The 10,140-nt window shown below is 42.4% G+C and overlaps 1 protein-coding gene across 1 annotated transcript in view; it reads left to right on the forward strand.

Moving 5' to 3' along the window:
* CSMD3 (CUB and Sushi multiple domains 3) overlaps nucleotides 1-10,140 on the forward strand; it is a 1,529,921-nt gene that overhangs the window by 386,207 nt on the left and 1,133,574 nt on the right. The window lies entirely within an intron of this gene.

The following is a 10,140-nucleotide window of genomic DNA, read 5'->3' on the forward strand; positions in this document are numbered from 1 at the left end:
TCCCGCAACTGGGGGTGCGAGGAAAAGGCAAAGAATTCCGAGCCCACCCGCTGGCGGTGATGCATGGCAGTCTGGAGCGAGTGCTGACATCTGGTCCGGACTGAAGAACCTGCCAATGATTACTGACATATCGTCTACTGTCACTGCATATGATTCTCTCACCATGGAAAGAATGGTGGAGGATTATATGAGTGACCGCATCCAAGTAGGCACGTCAGACAGTCCGTACGTATACTGGCAGGAAAAAGAGGCAATTTGGAGGCCCTTGCACAAACTGGCTTTATTCTACCTAAGTTGCCCTACCTCCAGTGTGTACTCCGAAAGAGTGTTTAGTGCAGCCGCTCACCTTGTCAGCAATCGGCGTACGAGGTTACTTCCAGAAAATGTGGAGAAGATGATGTTCATCAAAATGAATTATAATCAATTCCTCCGTGGAGACATTCACCAGCAGCAATTGCCTCCAGAAAGTACACGGGGACCTGAGATGGTGGATTCCAGTGGGGACGAATTAATAATTTGTGAGGAGGGGGATGTACACAGTGAAAGGGGTGAGGAATCGGAGGATGATGATGAGGTGGACATCTTGCCTCTGTAGAGCCAGTTTGTGCAAGGAGAGATTGATTGCTTCTTTTTTGGTGGGGGCACAAACCAACCAGTCATTTCAGTCACAGTCGTGTGGCAGACCCTGTCGCTGAAATGATGGGTTCGTTAAAGTGTGCATGTCCTGTTTATACAACATAAGGGTGGGTGGGAGGGCCCAAGGACAATTCCATCTTGCACCTCTTTTTTCTTTCATTTTTCTTTGCATCATGTGCTGTTTGGGGACAATTTTTTGGAAGTGCCATCCTGTCTTGATTGACACTGCAGTGCCACTCCTAGATGGGCCAGGTGTTTGTGTCGGCCACTTGTGTCGCTTAGCTTAGTCAAACAGCCACCTTGGTGCGCCTCTTTTTTTCTTTGCATCATGTGCTGTTTGGGGACAATTTTTGGGAAATGCCATCCTGTCTTGATTGACACTGCAGTGCCACTCCTAGATGGGCCAGGTGTTTGTGTCGGCCACTTGTGTCGCTTAGCTTAGTCAAATAGCCACCTTGGTGCGCCTCTTTTTTTCTTTGCATCATGTACTGTTTGGGGAAAATTTTTTGGAAGTGCCATCCTGTCTTGATTGACACTGCAGTGCCACTCCTAGATGGGCCAGGTGTTTGTGTCGGCCACTTGTGTAGCTTAGCTTAGTCACACAGCCACCTTGGTGCGCCTCTTTTTTCCTTTGCATCATGTGCTGTTTGGGGACAATTTTTTGGAAGTGCCATCCTTTCTTGATTGACACTGCAGTGCCACTCCTAGATAGGCCAGGTGTTTGTGTCGGCCACTTGTGTCGCTTAGCTTAGTCACACAGCCACCTTGGTGCGCCTCTTTTTTTCTTTGCATCATGTGCTGTTTGGGGACAATTTTTTGGAAGTGCCATCCTGTCTTGATTGACACTGCAGTGCCACTCCTAGATGGGCCAGGTGTTTGTGTCGGCCACTTGTGTCGCTTAGCTTAGTCACACAACCACCTTGGTGCGCCTCTTTTTTTCTTTGCATCATGTGCCGTTTGGGGACAATTTTTTGGAAGTGCCATCCTGTCTTGATTAACACTGCAGTGCCACTCCTAGATGGGCCAGGTGTTTGTGTCGGCCACTTGTGTCGCTTAGCTTATTCAATAGCCACCTTGGTGCGCCTCTTTTTTCTTTGCATCATGTGCTGTTTGGGGACTATTTTTTAAATCGGCCATCCTGTCTGACACTGCAGTGCCACTCCTTGATGGGCCAGGTGTTTGTGTCGGCCACTTGGGTCGCTTAGCTTAGTCATCCAGCGACCTCGGTGCAAATTTTAGGACTAAAAATAATATTGTGAGGTGTTCAGAATAGACTGGAAATGAGTGGAAATTATGGTAATTGAGGTTAATAATACTATGGGATCAAAATGACCCCCGAATTCTATGATTTAAGCTGTTTTTTAGGGGTTTTTGAAAAACACACAAATCCGACAAAAAAATTTCGGGGAGGTTTTGCCAAAACGCGTCCGAATCCAAAACACGGCCGCGGAACCGAATCCAAAACCAAAACACAAAACCCGAAAAATTTCCGGTGCACATCACTAGTTAGCATATACTAATTGTACTTGCTTTGTATGAGAGGCATATGGGGGTTTACTCTTTGATCACTTGTTAAACACCTTGCTTGGTTCTCTAATCTTGACTATGTATTTCTATCCACAGTGTTGGACTGGGGTATGAAGGGTCCACTGGGGGAATACAGTTATAGGAGCCCATACTTAGGGGTGTAGTCAGCCTACAAATGAGGTGTGGCCAACCTCCACAGAGGCTTCAAATGCACAATAGTCTTGTGCAGTGTAATGCAACATATCTACCATGTATAATGCAAGTGCACAGTCTGGAACCTGATCCCTAGAGGAAGGAGTGGGCCCTCAGGCAGGGGGGCCACCGGTGGTTTCCCCTGTACCCCTGTGGGCCAGTCCGACCCTGTCTATCCATGATGCCCAACCTTACGCTTGACTCAATAATTTGCTCAGAAGATGCAGTGCTAGCTTGTTTAGAGTTTCTCCTCCGCATTTAAGTCTATTGAGACCATCTCATAATCCTTTAGGTCTTCAGCAAAAGTCAGTGTTGCTGATAGTCACATTGTTCGGGGTGTAGTCAATAAGTAAACATTTATGATGTTGACATTCATAATGTCAACACCATAATGTCGTCAACTAAGATGTCAGCTTGTTAAAATGTCAACAGGCAACATCTCAACATACTTAGAATGTTAACAAGTGAAATGTACTACAGTATCTTAAACCAGGATTCCGACTGCCACCCACTCCAATGCACCTTGTGTTGTTCCAGAGTTTCCTTACACACTATTGCCATCCCAGGGTATACTGATGCCCACAATTGTCCTGTATCCAGTTGCCTTTATAATCTCTGCCTATAGCAGTGATTTGCATGAGGGAAGCAAAAACAGGCCATCGAGCTTCATCTCGTGTCTTGTTGCTCCTGCATCTAAGCACCAACTAGGGGGCCGATCATCTTATGTTGCGTTAAAAGGTCCACCACTCATTTGTAAATGGTTTCAGCTGTCTGTTTTGGAAAGTTTCTCTGTTGCTTTGCTTTCCATATGGAACAATCTTTGTTCAAGTGCCTCCGTTTCTTGCATCTGAACCATGTTCTTGTTTCTTTATTGTGAGACTTTATATCTTCATCTTTTAAGAGCCATTTCAGAGCCACTCTCCAGGTCTAGTGTTAGTGTTAATGCTACTTCAGGGAGATAATCAGTGCACGGTATATGTCAGCAAGACTACACAAAAGTAGGGCTACACTGTTTATCCTCCCCCATTTAATGGAGTTGTGCTATCTTCTGTACGCAGCATTCAATTTTTTTGCTTTCCTTTTGCATAGTGCCCTCTGTAGAAACAGTTTCCATTTTAAATTGGATTTGTCATACAGCTTCTGTAATGCATTCCATGTGCCTTTGACAGAAGTCTTTTATCTTATGTGAGTTAGCTGGTTGCCCTTAACTAATAAGCGTATGGTTGCTCATGCATGTCTGTTAAACTTATACCATGCTTGGTTTCCAGCCTACGATGTGTCTGTTATGATCATTTTTAACTTAGCTATTTCAGAATAATAATACCTTTGCTTTATACACAGTATCAACAGCTGACTATTGTCAATATTCACTTTAGCCATTGCTACTGTGACTTCAGCTTTTAGCTGTTAGCTATTTTCTTTTTTTTACCTTCTTTACTCCTTTTGAAATACAGTGCTGAATTATTCACATATACTGTCTAGATTTCACTAGAAGATTGCTCGTATTTTTCTGCTGTATAGTATCTTGGCCAAACAAACGGTTTCCTCACTATGCTTCTTTGGTCAAGCATTAACATGGGATAACATTTTCATTTGACAAGAACAGCTGTACTTCCTAACATGACATGGATAGGTAGCGCTCCAGATCCTGACCATTCTCTTAGCTACATAAAATGCAGTACCACCTACTGTACCCTGAGAGCCCCTTGTTAACAATACTCAGCCTGCAACTGTTGCTGTACTCGCACATGACAGCCATTTACTTGTGGACAGTAATAATGGCCCTCATTCCGAGTTGATCGCTAGCTGCCGTTGTTCGCTGCGTAGCAAACAGTTAAAAAATGGCAAAACTGCGCATGCGTATGTACCGCGATGCGCACGAGTGGCGTACAGGTACAAAGAGCATCGTGGTTTTGCACAGGTTCTAGCAACGCTTTCAGTCGCACAGCCGATCGCAAGGAGATTGACAGAAAGAGGGCGTTTCTGGGTGTCAACTGACCGTTTTCTGGGAGTGTTTGGAAAAACGCTGGCGTGGCCGGGCGTTTGTTGGGCGGGTATCTGACGTCATTACCGTGTCACTCGTCGCAGCAATCATCGCACAGAATAAGTAACTACAGGGCTGGTCTTGTTCTGCACAAAATGTGTTTGCTGCCGATCGGCTGCACAGGCGTTCGCACTCCTGCAAAGCGAAAATACACTCCCCCGTGGGCGGCGACTATGCGTTTGTACGGCTGCTAAAAGTAGCTAGCGAGCGATCAACTCGGATTGAGGGCGATTGTGCTTACCATCTGAGCCATTTTCTCATACTTTCCAATCCTATATTGATTATAAAGAAATAACCACATATTAAAATTTTGTGTCAAATTGATTATAACTAAAGGTTAGTATATGTGCCCACAGTCATTGATACACAGATTTAGGGCCTAATTCAGACTAAGACACAGCCACGCGGTTGCTCGCAGTGGCCACATCCAGCTGGTCTGCACACGCACACCAGCCGTTGTGCGCATGCGCAACCTTACACATTGCGGAGATTGACAGCAGCAGCCGTCGGGGTGGGGGGATGTGTGGGGGGGCATCGTAGCTACATTGGGGGGCAGGGCATTTCAAATAGGGGTGGGCCGAGACTGTTTTCAGTGTAGCTGCGTGACGTCACAAGCAGCTGCTCCAAAGAAAGTGGCCGCCGACCACCTGACTGCGCAGCCAGGCTGCACTGCCAGGGGTCAACCTTAGTTATGATGAGTCCACAGTTTAGTTGCAGACGCATCAGGGGGCGGTCTCACACATGCTGAGCAGCCTTGCCCTGTGCTGGGCGCTGTGAGCGGTCCCCAGCATGTGAGGAGATAAACGCAGATCTGGCTGCGTATGCAGCGATCTACGTTCACCTCTGAAAATACACAAGTTACCTGTGCACCAGTTTCCCTATTTTTGTCCTCAAAAATTCTCAATATAAATAAAAAAATTTATGAAAATTAAATTGTCAGTTGAGAGACCCTACTGAAATCAATTGACGTTAAGCTATATTTAGCTGCAGAGTACAGAAATGATGCAACTTACAGCGCAGACAGTGCCAAACTTTGTATTTCTCTAGATCTGCAGGCTGGGACTTGGCCTCAAACATTCATTGCTCCGGCAATTCCGTTGATAAATTGCAAACTATGCACTAAGACTTTTTTGTTTGCAAACAAATTGCTTTTCTGGCTTCTGTTTCCATTATGTCAAATATGATTGCTTTCGCCAATAGTCTATACTAAGTAAGCACTTTTGCCAACTAACAAATCCTTATCCTTCTGTAGTTATAGGCTAGTGAGACTTTCATAGTTATCTACCTATGAGTAATTCTCGACAGAGATACGCATATAGGTAGGAAAAAAAAGCTAAATAGTAAAAAGTCTGTGTAAACATATTGCTGGATCAGTTAACTTCTCAACATAAACAAAATGTGTTCTACTACTGTGCGTTATGTTACAAACAATAGAAAACGACATCTGATCGTGTTAAATACTGCAGTGGTTCTCTGCCTCGGTGTATCTAATATCAGTGAGACAAGATCCACAAGTGGCACTAATTATTTAGCTTGTAATTCCTAGAGGAGACCTGAAAAACATGAAGTGTGTGTGTGTGTGTGTGTGTGTGTGTGTGTGTGTGTGTGTGTGTGTGTTTGTGTGCGGTATTCAGTTAGCCGGTGTGGAAAAGGGTCTTAGTCTTGGGATTTAACGCTCAGGGCTATTCAAGAAGAGCCCCTTTTACTTGCCTGCTAAATTAACAGTTATCGAGCATTAACATGTGGAATCCGTAATAATTTACTGGACCTCTGGGTTAACATGGCCATGGCACCCGAAAGCAGTCTATTTATCGAGGATTTGTTTTTGAGCCTGATCAGGCTTGAAAAAAAATCCCTGTTAACTGCAACCTGTGCAGGGCCAGTTAAAGCCGTCACAGGGCCCGGGGCAATTAAGGTAGGGGGCCCCTACCCTCATGTCAGTCTAACATGAAATGGGTGTTTCTGAGTTCCAACTGGAAGTATCTAGCCTGACTTCCTGATTCAGATGGATTTGTTGTACCCAGAATGGGGTGGATGCATGATGACAACTTTGAAAGCAGATGAAAAAAGCAGTGGTAAGACTTATACACATGCAGATGCACTGTAGGTGGGCTGAGAGTTGCATTAGTATAAACTAGTAGAAATAACTGGTCCATCAGTCATGCAGTCCTCTTTGGCAGACAATGTCCAGCATTGGATGCCAGCTGTGATAGACTTCAGACTCCGTCACCTCCTCATACTGCTTGACATAGCAGCTATTACTGCTGTGCGTAGTAGTACAATATACGTTAGTAGTATGTTACTGTATTGCAGGTTTTTAGTTTACCTTTCTGTAGGTACGTGTGTGTGTGTGTGTGTGTGTGTGTGTGTGTGTGTGTGTGTGTGTGTGTTTGTGTGTGTGTGTGTGTGTGTGTGTGTGTGTGTGTGTCAGTCACTCTGGACGACTTGAAGAATTACAATACAGATGCAATATAAATATCATTGTTTCAGACTCTCTAAAGGGCCCCAAGACACAAATTATTGTATTAAGCATTGATGTGCCAGCCGCACACGCTGTATATAATATATATATCTATATCTAGAAAATCACTCTGTGCTGTTTGAAACAGCTGTTGGGCTGCAGCTGTCGGTCTATATGCAGTAGAAACTTTATGAAGATTAAATAATAATTTTTCATCTCAAAAAGTGGGCGCTGGTATCTCTATTTTCATTACCTATGAAAAATTAGTGGTAATATTAACCCTTTCTTGACCTTGCACCACCATTTTTTTGTTTGTTATATATTTCACTGAGTGCTGTATTTTCCATTTTTCCATATCTATATCTATATATCTGTCTACAGTATAACATGTCTATCTATCTATCTATCTATCTACTATCTATCTATCTATCTATCTATTTATCCTGTATATACATATATGTACATATTGTGTATATACTGTATATATACAGTATATATATATATATATATATATATATATATCTATATATATATATATATATATATATATATACACATATACGTATATATATATATATATATATATATATATATATATATGTATGTATAAATTACAGTCAGCCCGGCACGCCACTGTAGATGTTGATTGACCCCGGTGCCCTCAGTGCAAGTGATGCTGTGGCACTTGGAGTCTTTTGAAAAAAACAAAGTATATTAAAAAAAAATTACTAAAAGGACTGTGCGATGTAAATATTTTTTTAATATACTTTGTTTTTTCAAAAGACTCTGAGTGCCGCAGCATCAATTCTTTATATATATATAGATTGTTATTACCGATACTGCGCTTTAAATTATTTTTAGTATAATTGTATGTGATTATAAATTCGGCTGCTGTATATCCTGCAGATGGTCCTCTGCCAGATTTGGACCTTATAAATGGAAAAAGATCAAAAAGTACCTACAGGGGCACCTATAGTATGTATAGCTTATGCTAGAAACCAATTTTCTTCAATAAACAATTTCTAAATATAACCATTAACCAATCATTCAATTTATTAGAAACAATCTCTTAAAAACATTAAAACTTTACAATTTGTTTGACTATCAGTCCATACAGTACAATAATACATTGATTTCTTTAGTTGTCAGTGTGCCTTATTAGGGGCAAAGGTTGGGTGATGTGCAAATTGTGTCTGAAGTTGACAGAAACCTTTGCCCCTAATAAGGCACACTGACAACTAAATAAATCAATGTAATAATATACTGTATGGACTGATAGTAATACAAATTTTAAAGTTTTAATGTTTTTAAGAGATTGTTTCTAATAAATTGATTGATTGGGGTTAATGGTTATACTAAGAAAACGTTTATTGAAGAAAATTGGTTTCCAGCATAAGCTATACGTACTATAGGTGCCCCTGTAGATACTTTTTGTTCTATATACTATATACTATATATATATATATATATATATATATATATATATAAAATTCATTTGCATATCTTTCATGTTGTTATTTATGCTCCCATGTCTGGGCATGTATTTGTTCAAAAATAAATTTCTTGGTAAAGCTACTGTAAATATGCCTCCTAAACATCTTCCCAATAGTTTAACTATCACCATTTCTCTTACATATTATTACATTCCATAGTTAGAAATAAACATAATGAAAAATATTTTCTGCAGGTTACAATGTAATAAGAATTTATATAGAAAGTAAGAATAATCACTGCAGCCAAGGACATAAAATTGAATTAACAGGGTCCCATGCAAAACGTTTATTTTGGGGTGACAGCAAGTAATTTACATCATCCCCGCTCCCTTCTAAGCAGGATACCGGGATCAGAGAACTGATAGAATGTCCATAATCGGGCCCTACTCACCCCCAGTCCTCTCAAGGACTGCAACCCCTGCTGCAACTACAATAGTTCTGTCCCATGCTATTTTTGTAAGAAAATAGGTTCAGGAACTGTGGGCTTGGCAGAGGTGGGCGGTGATATGGGTGGAGTTACCATAGGGGCAGGGCATAAATTATTGCATACACTTTTTATGCATATTGCCCCCAGTAGTGCCAGTTACACATAATGTCCCCAGTAGTGCCAGTTACACAATGTCTCCAGTAGTGCCCAAAACACAATGCCTCCAGGAGTGCCAGTTACACAATGTATCCAGTAGTGCAAGAAACACAATGTCTCCAGTAGTGCCAGTTACACAATGTCTCCAGTAGTGCCAGTTACACATAATGTCCCCAGTAGTGCCAGTTACACAATGTCTCCAGTAGTGCCCAGAACACAATGCCTCCAGGAGTGCCAGTTACACAATGTATCCAGTAGTGCAAGATACACAATGTCTCCAGTAGTGCCAGTTACACAATGTCTCCAGTAGTGCCAGTTACACATAGTGTCCCCAGTAGTACCAGTTACACAATGTCTCCAGTAGTGCCCAGAACACAATGCCTCCAGGAGTGCCAGTTACACAATGTATCCAGTAGTGCAAGATACACAATGCCCCCAGTAGTGCCAGTAACACAATGCCCCCAGTAGTGCCAGTTACTCATACTGCCCCCAGTAGTGCCAGTTACACAATGCCCCCAGTAGTGCCAGTTACTCATGCTGCCCCCAGTAGTGTTCTTCCCATGGCTGCTGCAGGGCTGTTGCTGCCAGCACAACACCAATGTCTGAGGGAAGGAGAGCACAGTGCACATCTCTCCAGCCTCTCACTGTGTCCCATCTCCAGTGGCCATTTGAAATATGGCCCTGGCTTGTGAGTCAACCAAAGTTTGCGGGCTGGCAGCCAATCAGGAGCTGCTGTTGTCGGTCCACAAGCTCTGGTTGGCTGACTGCCGAAGCCAAATTTTAAATTGCTGCACGCCCCATTCACCCGGACACCGTCACTGTGGGCAGGCCGCAGATGTTCTGGAACACCATTCCTGATTACATCATTTTAGAATAGACCTTCAGGAACGGTGTTCCGCGGTGTTTTGTAGCCCAAAATAGTCCTGGATCCGTCCCTGCCTAAGATAGTGGGAAAAAATTATATTGGCATTACATGTAATGGGGATACATGCTGTAGGAGAGTCCCCGTTCCAAGCTACAAGAAATAATATCAGAACTCACCATTAATACAAATACTGTTTTTACAAGTTTCTGCGTGTGTTAGCATGACTTATCAATATTATTCTAACAGGCGGATTTATCAGTGAGTTTTATCGTATGTAACACATTTTTTTAACTTGTTACATATGATAAATGGTACTCCAGCCAATCAGCTTCCAATTGT

The sequence above is a fragment of the Pseudophryne corroboree genome, chromosome 5 (assembly GCF_028390025.1).
Source record: "Pseudophryne corroboree isolate aPseCor3 chromosome 5, aPseCor3.hap2, whole genome shotgun sequence".
NCBI lineage: Eukaryota > Metazoa > Chordata > Amphibia > Anura > Myobatrachidae > Pseudophryne > Pseudophryne corroboree.